The following is a 22,765-nucleotide window of genomic DNA, read 5'->3' as shown; positions in this document are numbered from 1 at the left end:
CTAAATATTTTAAATGAAATACTTTTTAGGGTTATTATTTATTTATATTTATCGTTGATAAATAACGAGGCACCGGGTTGATAGCTTGTAAAATAAAAAAAATGTTCGCTAAAATATTCTAAATGAAATACTTTTTAGGGTTGGTAGTTTTTTATAATTACCATTGATAAATAACGGGGCACCGAGTTGATAACTTGTAAACTAAAAAGAGTCGCCAAAATATTCGAAATGAAGTTAGATTTTTAGGGTTGATAGTTATTTATATTTACTGTGGATAAATAACAGGACACCGGGTTGATAGCTTCTAAACTAAAAAAGATTCGCTAAAATGTTTAAAATAAAATTAACTTTGGGGTTGATAATTTTATATATTCACCGTTGATCACTTAAGTACGGAGGGGTTGATTATTCAAACAGAGAGGGTTGATAACTTTTAGCCCGAAAAAAAGTTTATCGAAACATATCAACATGGGTGCTAGTTTTGAAGATCTCGTCGAGACGGATTTATTGGTGAAAGCGAATCTTAATTTGGAGTTGTCGTTTGAAAGTTAAATATTTTTGAATTTTCAAATTTGGAAAAGATTCCGCTGACATCAGCAGATTCGTCTATTTGTGCATGCATGCAGAATTTTTCCCTCAATAGCATGCACCAGGTTGATAATTTTATACATTTACCATTGATCACTCAAGTACGAAGGGGTTGATTATTTAAATAGAGAGGGTTGATAACTTTTAGCCAGAAAAAAGTTTGTCGAAACATATTAACATGGGTGCTAGTTTTGAAGATCTCGTCGAGACGGATTTGTTGGTGAAAGCGGATCTTAAATCTAAGTTTTCATTTAGGAGATAAAACGTTTTGAATATACGAAATTGGGAAAGATTCTGGCTGACATCAGCAAATTCGTCTGTGCGTGTATGCATGAAAAACTTTCCCTCAATAGCATGCACTACAGTCCAAAATTTGCCTAAAATGAAAAGAAAAGTGGTTGGAAACTGACCGCTCCATCTCTTCTTGACGGGTGAGCGCTAGCTAGGGGTGCCCGATTTACCTATGGTCAGCAGTGCACAATGATTCACTACTATGAATTGATATTGAAGTAGAAATAACCAAACTATAATTCAAAAGAGCAAAATGGGGCACTTGATACATGCTCTTAGCTCTAAAATGGGTTAACTGCTCTGATCTCAACAGGGACATGCGACTCAGGCAATAACTTCTAAAATGAGTGACAAAAGAAAATGTGCTACACACGTCACGTCTCTGGGTGGAGCCGCTTGGGTAGGTTGATCGGGGCAAGGAGGGGTCTACGCCGCCCTCTCCCTGTCCTTCGCCTCGGTCAACTATTCTTCCATCTCCGGCGAGGGAACTCCTTTTCATTCTCAGCCGTGTGCCCCCTCCTACTCTCCAGCCGGACCCCATGCGGAGTGGGCGAGACGCTTTGGCTGAGGATGGGTCGGGGGTCATGGACGAGGACATGATGCAGAAGGCGATGCGTCGCAAAGCCGCCAAGAAGCTCGATTTGTCTGGTATGAAGAGATCCACAACATCTTTTATAAATTTTTCAGATTCCGAAATTACGTCTAACTTGAGTAGGCTAGGTGTTTCCTTGGGTCGATGTCCCGAGAATATTGCAGTTTCAGCTAACGTCTTGAGGCACTTGGAATATCACTGTATCACGGTTATTCCCAAGGCTTCGATGGGCCTGAAACACCTATTATTGAGGATGAGGAAACTGATGTCATCTCAGATTGGTCGGCTTCTCTCTGCCCTAGTAGGTAGCATTTCAGAGGTGGGCCTGGAACCACCGAGGCTTGATTCCTTTTGTGATCTAAAAGCTTCTCGATGTAATTCTAGGGCTTCCGCTGTCAAGAAAAATAAGTGTAGGTCTAAGATAGCTGCAAAGTCCAAAATAGTTTCCAGATGAATGGCATGCTTAGAAATAGCAGAGGTCTTCGGTACTTGGCTAAACATTCTCATATTGCCTAAGGATTATAATTTGGATTTTATAGCTATTTCTGAGACGGGGAAGAGAAATTACTCTCAAAGTTTTTTAAACCGTTTAGCCGGGGGATTAGACTTTGATTGGTTTTCACGCCCTCCTCGCAGTAGGCCCGTGGGCCTGCTTGTCGGCGTTTGATCAGACACAATGGAAGTATTGACTAGTTCTGGTGGTGAGTATCATATTAAACTCACTATTCGGAATAGGTCTGTTAACTTCGTTTGGAGTCTGGTTGCCATATATGGTGCAGCCCAGAATGAGTTTAAGGCCAAATTTTTATGTGAATTGGTTAATCTAGCGAAAGATAACCCTAACCCAATTCTTATTGGTGGGGATTTCAATTTGCTTAGATTCCATCACAAAAAAAGTAGAAGCCATTTTTATTGCCATTGCCATTACCTTTTTAACGCTGTCTTCAATAGCTTAGACTTGCGAGAGGTCTCGGTGGTTTGTCGATAATTTACATGGGATAATAGTTTACCTGACCCGACATACGAGAAAATAGACCGTGTGTCAATGGACACGGATTGGAAAGATAAATATCCTATGGTGTCTTGTGTAAACGTCCATTCAAGTTTGAGCTTGGATGGTTACAGCGGGATGGTTTTCAGGATATGGTCAAAAATGTATCGGAAAGACTAGTGTCTGGTAACACCCTGATTTTAAGGTAGAATAATAAAATGCGTGCCCACCGCAAACACCTTTCTGGATGGGCTAGCCATACAGCTGGTATTCTTAAAAAAAGAGAAGTTTCTCTTATCAGCTGTTATTGATGAGTTGGAGGCTTTCGCTGAAGTAAGACCGCTATCGAGTCAGGAGATTGACCTGAAGATTCAGTCTAATGCACAATTAGCGGGTCTTCGTTGGGAGGAAGAGTTGAAATGGTATCAATTCATTCTCGAAGGAGATTCAAATATTAGATATTTTCATGGGATTGCCAATAATCGTCACATGTGAAGTGTATTCAATGTCTACTGCAAGAGGATGAGTTGATCGAAGGACATGAACAACTCAAATCCTATATTACAAATTACTACAAAGGCCAATTTGGATCACCGGAGGAGAGCTCTTTCTCTCTGGAGGAAGCTCGAGTAGCCGATATACCTCAAGTATCTATGGCGGAAAATAATTTATTGACTGCTCCTTACAGAGAGGATGAGGTCAATAAAGCAATTTTGCAAATGGAACACAATAAAATTCTGGGGCTAGATGGTTTTTCTACTGAATTTTATCAGACATTTTGGGAAATTAGCAAGGTAGACCTTCTCCAAATTTGGACAACTAGAATTATTTCGTCTAAATTTTGATGAGGTAATCTTGGTACCGAAGGTTAAGGAGGCAGAAAGATTTCAACGGTATAGACCTATCATCCTTTTAACCGTAAGTTTCAAGATTTTCACGAAAGTTGCCACCATTAAATTGAATATGGTGGCTAATCATGTGGTCCTGCCTTCACAGTCCGCGTTCTTGCAAGGTCCTACTATCCTTGATGGGGTAGTTGTTCTACATGAGGCGGTCCATGAATTGCACTCCAAAAAGTGGATTTGTAGCCACCGGTGGCAATGCCACCCTACTCACAACCGTTGGATGATGCACTGGAGATTCGTTCTAGAGTGGGAGAAAAGCTGTAGAACCAAGTCAAAGTTCCTAATTTCACGTAAACTACTGACTTGGATCCTAATTATGCGACAATGCACAAGTGAAAGTGTCAGAATTTTTCTATATTTTGCAGCGGGACATCCGAAGTTGTCAGATCAAAATATATGTACATATTATCATGGTGTGTCAGTGAAATTGTTTGTTGAGATTGGACCGGTCAAAAGGCAGATGTAGCCGTAATGCTAGAGCATGCATGCCAGAAGTTAATGCTAGAGCATGCATGGCTCGTTTTCTCTTCTCTCCCCTCTCATCATCATATTTTCCCGTCCAAAACTTGTTTTTACAGGCGCCGGTACCTACCGGAGTAACGTCAGCAATGACGTCAGCCATGTGCTGACTAATTTTTCCACAAAATTGTGAAACAAATTTGGAACATAATTGAAACATAACTGAAACACTAATATTTTTGTGAAACAAACCGTAGTGACGTCAGCAATGATGTCATTAGTTTCACTTTTGTCAGACTGTTTCACAATATTTTCCATGTATCACTTTAGTTTCATAAAAGTTTCACTTGTGTTTCAATTATTAGTTTTATATTAGACAAATGTTAAAAGCCTCACCAATCTCAAAGCAGATAGTGGACGGTGGATTGGACTCCTTTACCTACCGGCGCCAGTAAATTCTCCGTGTGATTTTCCCGTCGTGTAACATCTTGACATATCCCTTTGTTCAGCACGCGTGTGCAAGCGTTCTATTCAACTGCCTCTTTCGCTGCATACTTGCATGCACATACCGAAAATAACTATCCATCAGAACAGATGTACGCGACCATGCTCGGCGCCCGACCATGCCACTGCCATTTGTATGTCTATCGGCGTGGCCATCAGTATTGCCTTCGTGTGTAGCCGTCCACGCGCGTCATCGTCCTTAACGTGGACGTTGGCATTGTCATCGGCGTGGCCGTTCATGTTCCCGTTGGCGGTGGCACCTCGATCCGTCGGGCCACCTTGGCACCTTGCCACATGACGCACGGTGCTCGACCGCATCTGGCAAGGCCTAAACGCCCACACACTCTCCTTCCATGGCCGTGTCGGCCTTCCCTGCGTCTCCCTTACCCGGCTCGCCGCGACGCCTGCGTCCACCGACTCGTCTGCATTGAGATCTACCCCGTCCATTTTCATTGCCACATGCTAGTGTGAAAAAAAGTGTGTTCAGTGAACTGAGTGAGCTCTCTTGTCGAATGCTTTATATGCAAAGAATGGGGGCAAAAATTTAAAAAACATTAAGATCTTTTCAACATGCGTTCCTCCAAATCGATTACTCAACGGCCGCTGCAAAATTTTCGAGCATTGTAAAACATCTCCTACATGTTTGCAGAACAATAATATCCTTGTTTTATGTCGCGTATGCTCATGTTTTTCTGTTAATCCTTATCCAGTGCATGCAACAGTACCCAATGCACGGGTGGGTGCCTCTCTCGCATGCATAGATCAATAGCCAATGCATGGTCATCATGCATAGATCAATAGCCAATGCACGGGTGGGTGCCTCTCTCGCATGCGCCTGCGCAACCTTGTGCGATGATTTACACAAAAATAATCTTTTGCGGGAAAAAACGTACAAAATGACTCTCCCGTCAAACTATTTCACATCTCTAACCCTTTTGTGTGGCGTCGTTGTGGAAAACGCCACACCTGTTTATGTGGCGCCCGTAGGAGCGGCGCCACACATTGTCGGCAGGCAGGCTCGAGCCGCCACGTATAACAGAATGTGTGTGACGCCCTTGCGAAGGAAGCTACACATAAGGGTGTGGCGTCCTTACGAAGGGTGCCACACAGAAGGGTGTGACGCCCCTTGCGAAGGGAGCCACACAAAAAAAATTAGAAGCGTGAAATAGTTTGGCTAGAGGGTCATTTTGTGCAATTCTTACCCAGAAGGATCATTTTCGTGTAAATGGCCACCTTGTGCGTGTGTGAAGTCTCAATGCATAGAAGAACAAGAGAGAGGCACGAGAGAGCCAGCGACGTGTTAATTGCGTGCAATGATGAAGCTGGAGCTTGGCCGTTGTCAGATTGTTGTTCATTTATTTGGACTGAACGCGTGAGAATTCTGAATACCTGCTCGCAGCCGTCGTCTGACTTGACTAGTCAGCAACATGTTTGCAGCGAGAGTAATTAGAATAAGCACGGTTGTTAGCAGACCGAATCTAAATGATCAATCGGAACGATAACTATTTGGGGGTATTGCCACCAGTGGCAACACCATATTTTGCAAAGATGAATAGGTTTATTTTTAAAACTTAACTTCGAGAAGGCTTATGATAAAATTAAATGGTGTTTTCTTCAGCAAATGTTAAGGATGAAAGTCTTTTCATTAGAGTGGTATGCGTTAATCAATGATTTTGTTTCTAGAGGTAGTGTTGCAATCCGTGTTAATGATGACACGGGGCGGTACTTCCAAACACGAAAAGGTTTGGCCCAGGCGATAATCTATCACCACTATTATTTAAGATTGTGGTTGATATGCTCGCTATTTTGATCGAACGTGGTAAGGTTGATGGTCAGATTGAAGGGGTTGTTTCACATCTTGTTGATGGTGGTTTATCAATACTTCAATATATCGATGACACAATTCTTTTTATGGAACATGACCTTGAAAATCACGAATCTCAAGTTATTATTGGCAGCTTTTGAGCAATTGTCGGGTCTCAAAATAAATTTTCATAAAAGTGAATTGTTCTTTTGGTCATAGCCCTAGATTCAGTAGCTGCATATGCAGATTTGTTTGGATGTGGGCAAGGTCAGTTTCTATTAGTTATTTGGGGATTCCGATACATTCTCGGTGATTAACAATGACTGAATGCAAACTTGTAGAGGAAAGACTTCAGAAGAGACTTAGTAGTTGGAAAGGTAAATTGTTGTCCATAGGAGGAACGTACATTGGTACTCATTAATTCAGTAGTTACTAATATGATAATGTATATGATACGTTTCTTCCTTTTTCCTAAAGGTGTTTTACACAAGCTCAGTCATTATCGATGGAGATTCATTTGGCAAGGGGATAGCGAAAAAAAGAATATCATCTGGTTAAATGGATTGTAGTTTGTCGTCCCAAAGAAACGGTAGGTTGGGTGTCCATGATCTTGAGGTAAAAAACTCAGCCTTACTGGGTAAATGGTTGTTTAAGCTTCTTACCGAAGATGAGGTATGGCAGACACTCATTAAGAGAAAGTATATCAACGAGTGTGTATTATCCCAAATTCTATGGAAGCCTGGGGACTCGCATTTCTGGGCTGGCCTAAGGGCTACGAAGAAGTTTTTCTTCCAATATGGTACTTTTTTGATAAAGAATGGATCGCAGATACGGTTCTGGGAGGAGTCCTGGTTAGAGAATATACCTATTAGGTAGCAATATCCTGCATTATATAGTATTATTCGTCGCAAAAGTGATACCATTGCCATGGTAATGACGACCTCACCTCCGTCTGTGACGTTTAGATGAGATTTATATAATCCGAGATTAGCCGCCTGGAATGCCTTACTTCTTCGATTGGAATCCATTCACCTTTCGGAAGGCCCTGATAAATTTCGTTGGAACTTACATTCCAATGAGAAATTTTCTGTAAGTTCATTATGCAATGCGATTATCTAGCCTCATTTACCAGTCGATGATAACAAGAAAATTTGGAAGATAAATATAACACTTAAAACTAAGATTTTTGTATGGTATTTACGTCGAGGGGTAATCCTAACCAAAGACAATTTTGTTAAACGTATAGCATAGAAGTAGACAGTGTGTGTTTTGTCAACATGATGAGACGATCAAACACTTATTCTGCAAATGCCGCTTTGCCTGGTTTATATGGTCATGCATCCAAGTAGTGTTTGATTTGTATCCTCCGACTAGTGTTGCCAATATCTTTGGGAATTGACTTCATGGTATTGATCATAGATTTAGAACGCTTATTAATGTGAGCGTTTGCCGTTGTATGGTCGCTTTGGCTGTGTAGAAATGACAAGGTTTTTAATGATATGAACTGTTCTCTCTTGCAGGTTATTTACATATGTACCAGTATTCTCCGTTCGTGGTCTGCACTGCAAAAGGTGGCGAACCGCGACCTCTTTATGGAGGTGTATACACGGTTGGAGGCTATGGCGAGTGATATTTTTTCCCAACATAGGTTGCAGCATAATCTACAATCTACAGATCGATCCACCTATGGTTACCTAGGCGTTTGCACGATTGCTCATGATTGATATGTACTTCGCCTTTTTTGTTTTTACATCTTGTGAAACATGAGATTTTTGGACGGTTGTGTACATCTTTGATATGCAGAGACCGGGTGTAATTGCTTGTTTTGAGTAATGAAAGCGCCTATTATAAAAAAAAACAGTTTTGCAGCACATGATTGATGACTGCAGTTTGCGAGTATCTAGACACAAATATAGCTAAATGGGTATTCAGAAGCTAGTCCATAAATGATGATTGCAGGCATGCTACAAGAACCTCACATACATGTAAGATAAAAACAATTATGCACAATCCTATATGATCTCTCTCGCAAAAAAATTCTCCATTTTAAAAACAACCAATTTAATCTTTATAAGTTGTAGCAGCTGTGTCTACCTCTAAAAACATCAAATAAAGTCTACAAATAATCTAATTCTTATTTATTTACCTAAACTCTCTAAGAAATATTGGATAGCGCTGAAGCCAGGATATAAAAAACTGTAGTATTCCTGTTAGCGACTACATTTCTAAAATAAACACTTTTAAGAAAAAAAGAAGTGTCACATAGTAAACTAAATAAGGCACTTTCAGAAGGATGGATGCAAACACACATAAACATGGTGCTTGGATCGCCTTAATATCCTTGGGTACAAAATGTAAATCATGGTTTTGTTTACACATTGTTTTAATCCACACCTCCAAGGCGTCTTTGTACAAATCCTGGTGCAGTTCTGCCGTGGACTTGCCTTTGACAGCTCGAACCGTTTCACCGTGGTTGAGGTCCTCGATATTGATGTTTCAGCAGTAAGCCAGAAACCGCAGAACATCTCTGCTGCTTTCTCGATTACACATTTGATGAGTTCCTAGTAAGAGGCACTGGAAACATCCATACGGTGATAAAGCTTGTTATTCGCCATATCATGGAATTTCAACGGGGCATATAGAGATAAACTAAACGTCTAAACCCCACAAAGAAAACAACTAAGTTGTATTCAAACCTTTAGATATACCATATAGTATTCAGGCATTTTTGATAGGCCTCGATCGTAATCTTCTGACAACACAGGAAGGCCGTCTTCACTTGATCTATGCACCTTGACCTATACATGAACACAACACAGCATAAAGCATACATATGAACTAAAAAGAAAACCCGTGAAGTTGCTAACTGGATCAATCAGCAGGAAACAAAAGACGGAAGATTCCATTAGTATAATTGTTTGAACCAGTGCAACCGGCTAGAGAGGGTTGCGCGGGATATGTACAACCAGTGCAGCTGGCGTTTTGATTTCCGCCTAGCATATTAGTGCCTATGCATCTCTTGTCATACTCTTTGTTTAGATGGTTGATACATGTATCGATCCTGTGTGACCTATAATGTAATCTTTTGTAAACCTAAGTTCGCTACTTCAATAATGAAATAAAAGCTGCATGCATCAATCGATGCAGAGGCTGGGGCTTATGCCTCCATTTCGAAAAAATAGTTGTTTGAAGGACAAACAAATGCAATACTATGAGCTGTAGCAAGAAAAAGAGTGAAGCCATAGAAGTCCTTGTACATGTTTTTGGCCTGATGGAATCAGGTTTCATGTTATCCATTATTATTCTTGTAATAACTCGGCACGAAGATAACTATGTACGAAATCGTGTATCTGTAGATGGCCCATTTTGCTTCCACTGATCACAGTGAATATAAGGACCGAACCTTTTGTTACACAGCCCTCATTACTTATTTTCAGTATTTGACCACCTAATTTAATGGTCTGCACAAATCGAAAATAATCTTTTCAGAGACACGTTTTTTTAGCATAAAAGAGTCCAACTTAACAAATCTATGTACAAATGAGACCAACTCACCAACATGATGTTACCATATGTGGACGGGCGAAGCACGTGATATAGATAAGATATATTGATCGGGAAGCCTTATTTTTATTATTATTAGATAAGATATATGTATAGATAAGTATAAAATATCCGTGTATCATCATGGTAGATATCCATATCATATAGTATCCACATAAACCATTAATTGTAGCCCCTCAGAATAAAAAAGATGCGTTCATTTATTTGCATATTTCCAATAGAAATTATCTTCATATATCCTCAGGATAGACTGATCTTGGCCAGATTCTGTCAGTCTCGCTTACCTACACACAAGGTGCTCGCGCTATATAAGCTGGCCTGGGCCAAGTGCTTGGTATTGCATCCATCAGGTCGCTCCATAACTTTCAAGCTCTCAACACGCACCACACCATGGCCACGGTGGAGCTAGTCGCCTGTTGGTTCTGGGTCGGCCTGGCTCTCATGCTCCCTTGGATCATCCTCAAGCTGTGGAAGCGGGGTGACACTGGCGTACAGAACCTCCCGCCCAGCCCGTGGCGGCTGCCGGTCATCGGCAACCTCCATCAGGTAATGGCCAGCGGCCCGCTCCTGCACCACGCCCTGGCCGACCTCGCGCGCCGCCTCGACACGCCTCTCCTGTATCTGCAGCTCGGAGAGGTCCCCGTCGTCGTCGCCTCGTCCCCTGAGGCCGCACGGGAGATCACCAAGACCCACGACCTCAGCTTCGCGAGCCGGCCGTGGAGCCCCAGCGTGCGGGTACTGGTGGCTGGCGGCGACGCGCAGGGGATCATGTTCGCACGCTACGGTGCCCTATGGCGGCAGGTCCGCAAAATATGCGTCCTTGAGCTGCTCAGCGCCCGGCGCGTGCGCTTGTGCCGCCACGTCCGGGAGGAGGAGGCCCGCCGCCTCGTCGCTGCCATCGCCGCAGCGGCGGCGCAGGGCAAAGCCACTGTCGACGTCGGCGAGCGGATAAGCACGGCCATGACGGACTTGGTGGTTCGGCTCGTGATCGGCGACCGCTTCGATCGGCCAGAGGAGTTCTTGCAGGTCTTCAAGGAGGGGAAAAGCTTGCCACCGGTAAAGTCAGCCTCGGCGACCTATTCCCGTCATCCTGGATCGCGAGGCTTTTAAGTGGCAACATGCGCCGGGTGGAGGTGAACCACCGCAAGATGTTCGAGCTGATGGACCGTGCCATCAAGCAGCACCAGGAGCGCAGAGGCAACGTGGAGGAGGAGGACATGGTGGACGTGCTCCTCAGGTTGCAGAGCCAAGATGATGACCTCGACGAGCCACTTACCATGGGAACCATCAAATCCTTCTTGCGTGTAAGCTTGATGATCATAGTATATACTACTAGTACCAGCAATTTCATATTGACTGCCCCATCATTCTGATGCACTGATCGATCGCTCGATCCTTCAGGACCTTTTCAATGGCGGGAGCGAGACAGCGGTGATAGAATGGGTCATGGCCCAGCTCATGAGAAACCCGAGAGTGATGCAGAAAGCACAAGCCGAGCTGCGCGAGAGCCTCCAGGGAAGGCAAAATGTCACAGAAGATGACCTGAACAACCTCAGGTACCTCAAGCTTGTCATCAAGGAGACGCTGAGGCTGAACAACGCGGTGCCGCTGCTCATGCCAAGGGAATGCAGGGAGACGTGCAAGATCATGGGGTACGATGTGCCCAAGGGCACCACCGTCTTTGTCAATGCGTGGGCGATCGGCAGGGACCCGAAGTACTGGGTCGACGCCGAGGAGTTCATCCCGGAGCGGTTCGAGAGCAGCGCAATTGATTTTAATGGCACCGACTTTGAGTTCATACCCTTTGGAGCTGGACGGAGAATGTGTCCAGGAATGGCGCTTGGTCTGGCGAGCCACGAGCTTATGCTCGCCTCTCTACTCTACCACTTTAACTGGGAGCTCCCAGCTGGGGTCTCGCCGAGCGAGATGGACATGACAGAGGAGATGGGAGTGACCATGACAAGCCGAATGAAAAATGGTCTTCACCTGCGCCCAATTGTTCGTGTGCCCCTAAAAAAGGCCACATAGGCTGCCTATACTAGATGATACCCCGCGTGTTATTGTGAGCATCTATATTGCACATCATAATTTATTAGCTATAGAAGAAAATGACAATCATGTGAGGGTTTTAAAATTGTATTTGAAAAGTTGATTTTAGTAAAAAGATGAAGTTGATATATGATTCTCGAGAGCCATGTATAAAATCTTCTTTCCCATAAACAGCGTAATAAAATAATTTCAGAAAAATACACAATAAAATGATAATCCTATCCAAGATCCAAAGTCCAACTTCGTTTTCTCTACATTTGTTAGTATGTAAGAGACAGCAATACTGAGAATAAATAGATCGGTTGCATTTGGAAGTTTCATTTGAAAGCAAAACAAACCCATTATAAAAGAAAGTACATGCTGTGTGTCTTATCAGAAGGCAGCAAACCTGACATAAGACTGCAGTTCTACCTAATAAGGTAAGACACTTTGCTCACAACTTGCGGATACAATTAAGCTATATCACTTTGGTGCAGAAAACTGAGTTTATTTTAACAACTGACCATTACTTCTACAGAATTTATTTTAGTAAATGAACATTACTTCTAAATAACTATATCTGAAATTCTGAGCGCAATATCTTTACTATTATATACGAGTTGGTACGTCGTCAAAAATGTTTGATGTCAAAGATTGGAGACATCTTGACCGTCTAACCGCTCAAAACATTCGTTTGATCTCTTCCCACCCGTGTGATCTACTCTCCAGCACATATGGCAAGCAAATAAATTGGAGTATTAATCGTGGAATCCCACAATCAGGGGATGCCCGAATCGTCACAATCAATTTATAGACAATAATTGGTAATCAACAATTATTTTTACGGAATCGACCGCTACGAGCTGGGACGGGGCTTGCCTGTGCCCGCGAGGTGCGACCATCCGTGCGACCAGTTCATCCTGTCGTGCTACTCTACCTTCGGCACTCTGCCCATCCTGTCGACGCCGCTCCACCGACGAGCTATGGAGCCTCGAGACTAGGGGGATCCACCTCTATTCCTCCGACGTCGGCCTGTTCCTGGCCGCTCCCACCAACCACATCGGCGAGGAGGTGGTCGTCGTCCTCGCCGCTGGAGCCCGTCGAGGCTAGCTGTCCCCGCTGATGCTGTAGAGGAGAAATTGGATGGGAGACCAAAAGTCCATCCCTAACAAGATCGACACACCCCCAAATCCCGAACCAATCAGGTAAAATTTTACATGGAAGGGCACCAAGAATCTGAATACAATTGACTTCTAGGTTGCTTTTGTGTTTATTCGAAACATGGTTGCGAGACTAAAATATTGAGTTAGATGGAAAAAGGAGTTGCATCAGCATACTGTAACCTATTCAAGTCTGCAAGTACATCTCTGCAAAATTCAGTAGACTCGTCCGTGGGAGTTAGAACTATTGTGCTGATGCTCTGCTATGTTCCGTGTAAATTACATGCTTGCATGTTTACTTGATTTAGGTGTATGCACGATTGGGCTGCCGTGGGCAACCTCTTCAGCACCGGTCTGCAATCGGCGACTTATGTTGATTGCTGCACGCCAGGTTAGTTGATTAGGAAGTTAACTAGAGAAGTCCCCAATTCCCCAATCCTTTCTCTCCCGGGCAACGGATCAGGACCAATGATAGCATGAGCGGTATAAGGTACTCCGTGAGGTCGTCCGAGGCAGCACGTGCCCCACGGGGGAGGCGAGGTTCGCATGGCAGCGTGACACGGCACCCTACTGCGGTGGTTCGGTGCGTTAGATATGAGATATCTTCCGAGGAACCGCGGCGGGCTCCTCCGAGAGGGGGGAGCGAGTCCCACGTGCAAGAAGCCGCAAGCTCTCGGTCGCAGATCATCAGCGGCATGACAAGCTCTCCGTCTCCGGTGTAGCTGCTTCTGGTCAACATCGGCGATGCAGCCGGTTCTTGATCGCTTCGTCAAGAAAGTCCGGTGCCCGATGTTGTCCAGTTGTGTGATGTCGTCCGCCTCCGCTAGCACCTTCGCGGCACGGAGTGGGCTCCGGCGAGAGTATGTCACGAAGTGCCTGCCTTGCCGGGTAGATGTCTATCTGCAACCGGCTCTCTCGTTGCAGCTTTTGGACGTCCGCCTTGGCGACACCGCCGGCGACGCCGGCCTATGTGGAGTGCGCTACCAGTTTCTCCTTAACTTCTACCTTCATGACACCGCAGGCGACGCTGTCTTCAGATCATTGCGCTTGCAGTTTCTCCTCAACTTCTCAAGGGAGGATGGAGATTAGATGAGATGGCTTCCACGTTGGTCTTCCACATCTGTCCGGGTAATACATGAAAAGCAATCAAGATGGTGGCGGCCTGGAGGTTGAGCAGGGAGTGACAGACTAGGGATGTATATGATGGTTCTTGGAATTTTACTATGCACGATGGTTTTAAGGATGTCTGGAGACTCATTATTGCACTGCTGTTGTAATAACTTACTGCATGCAACCAAGGTGAGCTTATAATCTCGAATCTTAATATAAAAGGTTATTTTTTCTGTCATACTTTATTTCATACGCCTATATATTACTATACAAATTACAAACATCCATATTGCCATGCCTTCTCATCAGTATTGATATCTGATATTGCACTAACGCTACCACTGTCCGCATCAAAATCAACCCAGACACCTGGAACATATGAAGCTGAACCTGACACAACAAATGGATTGATGCCCTTTGAATTGGTTATGACTTTCTTTTTTCGGTTAGGAATAACTGATGCCACCCTTTTAGTATAGAAAGTCGCACAGGCATTCGTGCTATTTTGGATGAATTTTCTCCAACTCTTAGTTTGTATTCTGCTAGGCGTGTGTCGAGGGTACTCCTCGGCAATGCCTTTCGATTGGAGCTTAGGGTTGATGGAATCCTGTAGGCTGACACGAGACATCGGTTCACAGACAAGCGGGGAGAGCAATTTACCCAGGTTTGGGGCCCTCGATGAGGTAAAACCCTTACGTCCTGCCTGTCTGATCTTGATTATGAAAATAATGGGTTACAATGGGGTGCCGAAGGTTTCGGCTGAGATCTCGTCGAGAGGCTAAGTGATGCGGCAACCTAGTTCTAGACTTCTGGTGGCTAAAGTTGCTAAGATTGATCGTGTCCCTCGGCAGCCCCTCTCCTGGCCTTTATATAGGAGGCCAGGTGTAACACCCCAAATTTCAAAACAAAGAGAAAATGAATTTCCTTATTCCAAAAATGAGAACCAACAAAAACTTTTCTTACATAGAGTGCTATGCATAGTGCTCATACCTAATACTTGTGTTTTGCCATGATGAGTGTTCTTATGCTTATGTGATAAAACCCTAAAGTGATCAAGTGAAGATCACAAACCAAATAAAATAAAAGAGAAAGAAATCAAATAAGAAAAACCCTAAACCCTAACCTTCTCAAAAATCAGTTGGATCTATTTTGAGAAACCAAAATAAAAGAAAAAGACATATGTGGGCATGTAGTCCTAATATGTAAATTTTGAACCCTACCTTTCTTACTTTGCTAAATGGTGGTGAACCATTGCAAAACTTACTAAACCCTAAACCTCATCCCTCTTGTCACCAACCTTTGAAAAACAAAATAAAAAGAAATGATCTTAATTAAGAAAAAGGCATATGCAAGCCTATGGCTATTTTTGCAAATGATAAACTTTTCCTTGTCTACCTTGTGTAGATGAATGGAAATATTTCCACACACCTAACCAAGTGTTTACCAACCCAATTCAAGTGAAACACAAAACTAAGTAAAACATATGCATAGAGGTATATGTGGCACTTAGCCAAAATATCAAATCTTGACCTAGGCACCCCCATTGCCTCAAAATGGTTTGAACCCTTTACCCAACTCTTTCTAACACCAAATAAACCTCACACTTTCTTAAGTGAAGCAAAGAAAAAGAAAAGAATAAAAGTTAGAAAATCACAAAACCCTCACATATGGCTTATGCCATTTTTCCAAATCTTTGACCTAGACCAATTTGGCCTTCACCATTAGTTGTAATATGTTACTAAACACTTCTTACAACTTTTGGAATCAAAGAAACACAAATCAAACCAAATTCAAACTCAAAATGGGATCACATGTGATGATGGTCAAATCTGCCATTTATAATCTGGTCCCTACTTTGAGCCTTTGCATTTCAAGTTTTTCAAACTAAACTCTCCCAATTCTTTGCACCTCATCCAAGAGCACATGAAGGAGAAAAACTTTGGTAAATACCACCATGTCAAATTCATCTTGGATTAAATTCTATGCTCATCCAAAGTTGGAACTTTTTATCAAATGCAACAATCTCACTTTGTCAAAAATTGCATTTCTTTGTTTTTTTTAAATTCCACCACCACACATGTTTGCCCCTGGTCAATTGCAACTTATCCAAATACCACATTCTCAAATTTTTGAATCATAGGAATCCAACCAAATTTGGTGAAATTTAGCAAATTGCAAATAGGGAACTATGCAAACACTATTTAAAATAGTGTTTGGCCTAAACCCTATTGCCCCATTTCCCTCCACCTTGCTCCCTGGTCCCCTCTACACCCAACCAATACACAACAACCCTAGAGGAACTAGCCAAACATGGCATAGCCATGCCATGCCGGCCACATGCATGTGCACACACTCCTCTCCCTCTCCCTCACCACCAAATCCTGCCACCATGTCAATTTGACTCTCCTTGATCCCCTGATCGTGCTCATGGGCGCCAAGCCTCAAATGGTGGACCACAACACTCAGGCCAGCCCGTGCCCGCGACGTCCTGGCGCGACACGAGCAGCATGGACATGCCATCCCGTGTCTGCCGGCGCGCACCACGGCCACGCGGCGCCCCGACGTTCTGCGCCTCCCCCGGACCCCCAAGCTGCACGACGAGCTTCGCCTCCGTGACACACGACCGCCAGACATGCACCCGTGCTCTCGTGCCGCCGGTCGCCGACGACCACATCGCCATTTTTCCCGCAACCCTGTCGCCAGAACATCGCCGTTGCACTAGCTCGCCAGGCCGTCCCCCACCTCGCCCTCTAGCTCTCTAGCACCGCCTAGACGCCGCCTACCTCGCGCCCACCTCGCCGACCCCATTCCTTCGCCGGAGCCGCCGCTCTGCTGTCGCCCTTGCCGCACCCCTCACGGCCACCTCGCATACTATAAAAGGAGCCGCCCCCACGCCTTCACCTCCACAGCAAACTCGCTCCTCTCCTCTCTCTGAACCTCCTCCGCCCCTCTCCACTGCACATCGCCGCCTCTAGCCAGCCAATTGCTCGCCGGAAGCCCGCAGAGGTGCTGAGATCGCCGCCGACGAATTCGGGCACCATCGGAGACGCCACCAGTACCAATCGACTCGCCGTCGACGACAACCTCGCCTAGCACCGTCGCCACCCCTCGCTGGAGTCCAGAAGCGCCGCCGACCCCCTACCTCCGCCGCGCCAGAGCCTCCCTCTCGTCGACGATGATGACGACTGCCAGCCGTCGGATCTGCATCTAATCGCATGGCCACCATCAAACTGTACCGCTTCGGTAAGACTGACCCACTGACGTGTGGGCCCCTCTGTCAGGCGGCCCGTGGCGTGTGAAGCGTTACTGGGCCGGCCCAACCTCTCTCTTCCCCGTTTTGGCCTGTTAACTTTCCCGCCCAAGCCCACGTTTCAAATTAATTTAATCCTTTTCAGAGAAATTTAAATACTGGTCCTGTTTTAGAAATTAAATAGTTTCAATTCTACCCAATCAAATTTGATGAATTTTATGTTGTAGGAAATCTAGAGAAAAGATCTATCCAACCCCACTGGTCCCACCTTGAATTATTGTGTAGAATTAATGTACCAAAAATAACAAGGCATGGACTTTTGTGACTTCAATTAAATCTTAAAAATCAACCAATTTGAATTTTGAAGTGAATCCAATTGCTATAGTTCGAATTTCACTTACACTAATTTTTTATGCAAAAATATAGTATGTTTACCTTGAGTGATCATGGCCCAAATTAAATAAAGGAATATATGGCTATTTTAGTTAGTTGATATTATCCAAAACTATTATGCAAATTATATGAAGTGTTTCACTTCATTTAAATCTTGTCTCAAATACTTTCATATGAAGTATTGACCCCTGGTCAAATACTCTCACATGAAATACTTGGAGATTTTAAATCATAATAGGCATTATTAAATTGTATGAGGTATTCTACCTCATTTAAATCATTTTCTCAAATGATTATGATGAATGGTTGACTTAGGTCAACCTGATTTCATGTATGATTATTTGAGAAGTTAAATCTTAAAAAGAGTCAATGAGAGGAAATTATTCCTCAAAAACTAAATGGAAACTATCATTTAATGAGAGGAAATTATTTCTCTAACACTAAGTAAGAAAACCCTAGAATAATTTTGGTAGAAATGCTAAGTGATGATGCTAGATCATTTGGAGTGAGCCATTCAGACTAATTAAGACTACTTAAGTATTGCTTGGTGATTGTGTCCTCGTATTCGTGTATAGACGCTAGTACCGGAGAATACCAGGAAGAGGAAGGATTCTACCCAGAAGAAGAAGAGCACTTTGATCACCTCAACCACCAAGGCAAGCTAGACTATTGCAAGTTATAATGTTGCAAGCTAATATTCTTGCAAAGTGCAAAGCCCCTTGGGGCAGGGCACCATGATTCTTACCTTTCTTACCACAAGCCTATCCCAAGTTTTTACCTTACAAGTTTGACTTGTTTATTTAAAGAGTTACTTTTATAGTTAACTTTGGTCAAAGTGAAAGAAGGTTACTAGAGTAGTAAAGTTAGTCTCAAGTTAGCCAAGCAAGATAGCACCCCTCATGATTAGTGCTAGTGCTAAATATTAAAACTTGACTACTCTAGATGGGAACATGTGACTTGAAATGAATTTGAAACCTTGGAATGATGAGTCATTCCATTGAATGATTTTTTGAAGGTGAATATGACCAAGAGAAGATGGTGATTTTTTATATAAAACTGATATTGGTTTGAATGCAATACCTTTCCAATTTTGAGTACCCCCACAATACCTGATTATGGGTAGGGCTTAACTGGAAATTTATGCATCTTAGTATGGGTTCCCTCTGAACACACATCATAGGGGTTATGCCGAGGCTGCCTCCATTGTTGATGAATGATGTGAATTGAGGTGAATTGTACGGCCAAGCCCTGTGCAGTTCCCAGGTTGACAGTTGGTCTTCATTGGGAGGCCAAGCTCCTGGGGAGAGGTGCTCATACTAGGATTTGTAAGTGAAAGATTATGGTTGATGATCCGCGTACTGTGTTATGATGATTCGGGGTAATCCCGATAGATGAAATCAAATGTTGTGGCACAAGTGTGCAACCTCTGCAGAGTGTATATCTATTCGAATAGCCGTGTCCACGGTTACGGACGGTTGGAAAGGCCATACAGTGTCCGATGTCAAATGTTTGAAAATGATGGTGAAGTGAATGGTGAATGGTGACTTGTTTTTGAATCACCACTTGGGTTGTGGGAATGACACTAATGTTCCCACTTGAGTTAGTTAGCACATGAATAAGTCTTTTCTCAAATACTTGTGAACTAAAATTGGCTTTATGCAAATAAACTAGAGCTTAGCACCCCCTTACTAGAATTGTTAGTACTTACATTAGTATTAGTTTGCGAGTACTTTAAAGTACTCACGGCTGTGTCCCTGGCTATTCAAATGGCCAGACTATAAAGAGGAGCAGAACTATCAAGATGACGGCAACCAAGATGTCTACGACAACTAGGGAATCTTCTGACGTCAGACGTTGGCCTGTGGACTAGAGAGTCCCTTCTATCTTATGCTTCCGTATGAACTTGTGTATGTCCGTTGATCAGTAGATCAACTATTTGTGTAATATTGGATCATGTGATCTATTTGTAAGACGACTATGGTATGTAAGGAATGATGACTTATGATATTCAACTGTTATGTCTCGCAACAACAATATTCCTGGGATTGCGATGTATGGCATAACAGGCATCTGGACTTAAAAATCCGGGTGTTGACAAGTTGGTATCAGAGCCATTGTTTGACCTTAGAAGACCTAGTTAGAATGGACGTCTGCAAAACTTAGTTTCAATACAAATGAAGTGAATATTTATGAAAACTTATTCTCACTCTTATCCTTGAGATCTTTTTCAAAATGAGAATTTCATGCTCTACTTTTCTTTGCAAGCCTACATAAAATTTTGCACACTTGACCACTTCTTTAACTTACTCATCCTCATTGTTCATAGATGGATTACAAATGGGAGTTCTATCAGCTTGGTCACGGAGGAAACCTGATGTTCGAGAAAGACTTGAAGCAACTAGTGGATTATCTAGGACGCCCGTATCCCGAGTTCTTCGGAACACCCCTCAACAATCACTCCGGAGAACCACCTCGGTGGGAAGTTTCTGCAGATCTACGAAGAAAGCTTGGAGCCCCGGTATGGGAAACCATCTGGTTTTCTGTAACGGGAAACACTTGGAAGGAAGGACTAGTCCGAGCCATGCAAGAAGCAATTGCCCGTCTATGTGGACAAAATGAGAACAAGATCAAGAACACTCGCTTCATTTACTACCCAAGACATGACCCCATGGGAAGACCGATGACCATGCCCCCGCACACGGAGATGAACCACTATGTAGCACACCTCGACTTCATGTTGTACAAGACCCGCAAGGAGTTTGACAACGCCCTCGCCTCTCGCCAAGCACACTACCCGTAACAACGAAGTATCCACCCTAAAAGAGTAGTATCACCCCAGCACTTAAGTAGGTGTGAGTTGTATCAGGATCCCCTTGAATCGTAGAGCGAATGAATGGTTCTTCAAACCAACAGTGTGTTAGAATTGTAATGTGTGATGTTTGGTATGAATGAAAAAGTGTTGCTGGTTTTTACCCCCTCAACACTACTCAAGTTTTCGAGTTTTGAACTTTTGAACTTTCTTAAACTTTAAACTAAACAAACCATAGAAATTTCCCTCTTATCTTATCATCCACTTCGATGTTCAGATGGCCCCACCAACCCGCAGCGCCAACCAAGACGCCATGATGCAGATGCTAGAGATGATGATGGCCGACCGAGAAGCCGAGAGATCTGAACGCCAAGCCAACATTGTTGCACTGCAGCAGATTGCTCAGAACAACAACGGCCATGGAAACCACGACCACCCTGGGTCCAAACTGAAGAACTTTCAGAACACCAACCCACCTGTTTTCAGCAAGACCGAAGAACCCCTAGACGCCGATGACTGGCTCCAGACAATGGAGAACAACCTCGAGGTTGCACAAGTTGAAGCCACCGAGAAAGTACTGTTTGCCACCCACTACCTGTCAGGACCTGCACGAGCCTGGTGGACGAGCGCCCGCGCAATGAATGCGGGACAGATGATGACCTGGGAAGACTTCAAGCTGAAGTTTAGCAAGTACCATGTGCCCCAAGGACTAATTAAGAAGATGAGAGACGAGTTCCGCGAACTCAAGCAAGGCAGAATGTCTGTGGTAGAATACCGCGACAGATTCCTTACTCTGTCAAGGTATGCCCCGGACGAAACCGACACCAATGAGAAGCGGAAGGAAAGATTTCTGAACGGACTCCACGACGAGATGCAGACTGTACTGGTCAACATTCCCTTTGCTGACCTAGAAGCCCTGGTGGACTCCGCCATCCAGATGGAAGGGAAGCTTCACCAAGCCAACGAGAACCGCAAACGCCGAATGATGAATCAGCATGGGTCCAGCAATACCCAGAAGTACCGCAACAACTCATCTGGAGGATTTACTCCAAAATACAACAAGCCCACTACTCAGAACTACCGCCCAAACTACACCAACAACCACGGAGGACCCCCGAAGCCCGGAGGCAACAACAACAACAATCGCACCAGCCACAACAACCCCAACAACAACAACAACAACAACAACAACAAAGGGAACACCGCCAACAACAACAACAACAACAACACTGGCCCTAGGACTGGAAGCAACACCATCCCCGTCGCCAACAAGGACAAGGCCACCATCACTTGTTATGAGTGTGGAGTGGTTGGGCATTACTCCAATGAGTGCCCCAAGAGGTTAGCCAAGACTGCCGCCAACACCGCTGCACCTGCTCAGAACCAACGCCGCTTTGCCGCAAGAAGGAACCAGAACAACAACAACGGCCGCCTCTACAACATGACTGCCACAGAAGCCCGAGAAGCACCTCAGGCCATGCCAAGTATGTTTCCCTGCTAAATCATATCGCCCAATCTCTCTTAGGAACCTAACTTTTCTTAAAATCTCGGGACGAGATTTGTTTAAGGGGGAAGGGTTTGTAACACCCCAAATTTCAAAACAAAGAGAAAATGAATTTCCTTATTCCAAAAATGAGAACCAACAAAAACTTTTCTTACATAGAGTGCTATGCATAGTGCTCATACCTAATACTTATGTTTTGCCATGATGAGTGTTCTTATGCTTATGTGATAAAACCCTAAAGTGATCAAGTGAAGATCACAAACCAAATAAAATAAAAGAGAAAGAAATCAAATAAGAAAAACCCTACACCCTAACCTTCTCAAAAATCAGTTGGATCTATTTTGAGAAACCAAAATAAAAGAAAAAAGACATATGTGGGCATGTAGCCCTAATATGTAAATTTTGAACCCTACCTTTCTTACTTTGCTAAATGGTGGTGAACCATTGCAAAACTTACTAAACCCTAAACCTCATCCCTCTTGTCACCAACCTTTGAAAAACAAAATAAAAAGAAATGATCTTAATTAAGAAAAAGGCATATGCAAGCCTATGGCTATTTTTGCAAATGCTAAACTTTTCCTTGTCTACCTTGTGTAGATGAATGGAAATACTTCCACACACCTAACCAAGTGTTTACCAACCCAATTCAAGTGAAACACAAAACTAAGTAAAACATATGCATAGAGGTATATGTGGCACTTAGCCAAAATATCAAATATTGACCTAGGCACCCCCATTGCCTCAAAATGGTTTGAACCCTTTACCCAACTCTTTCTAATACCAAATAAACCTCACACTTGCTTAAGTGAAGCA

General features: G+C 43.7%; 1 pseudogene; it reads left to right on the top strand.

Annotated features, from left to right (window-relative positions):
• Positions 1 to 10,051: 10,051 nt before the first annotated feature.
• On the top strand, positions 10,052 to 11,880 carry LOC124686648 (annotated as a pseudogene).
• The last annotated feature ends 10,885 nt before the right edge of the window (positions 11,881 to 22,765 follow it).

The sequence above is a fragment of the Lolium rigidum genome, chromosome 2 (genome assembly GCF_022539505.1).
Source record: "Lolium rigidum isolate FL_2022 chromosome 2, APGP_CSIRO_Lrig_0.1, whole genome shotgun sequence".
Lineage (NCBI taxonomy): Eukaryota > Viridiplantae > Streptophyta > Magnoliopsida > Poales > Poaceae > Lolium > Lolium rigidum.
Note: the sequence above shows the minus strand (reverse complement) of the source record. Positions and strands in the feature narration are given on the sequence as shown.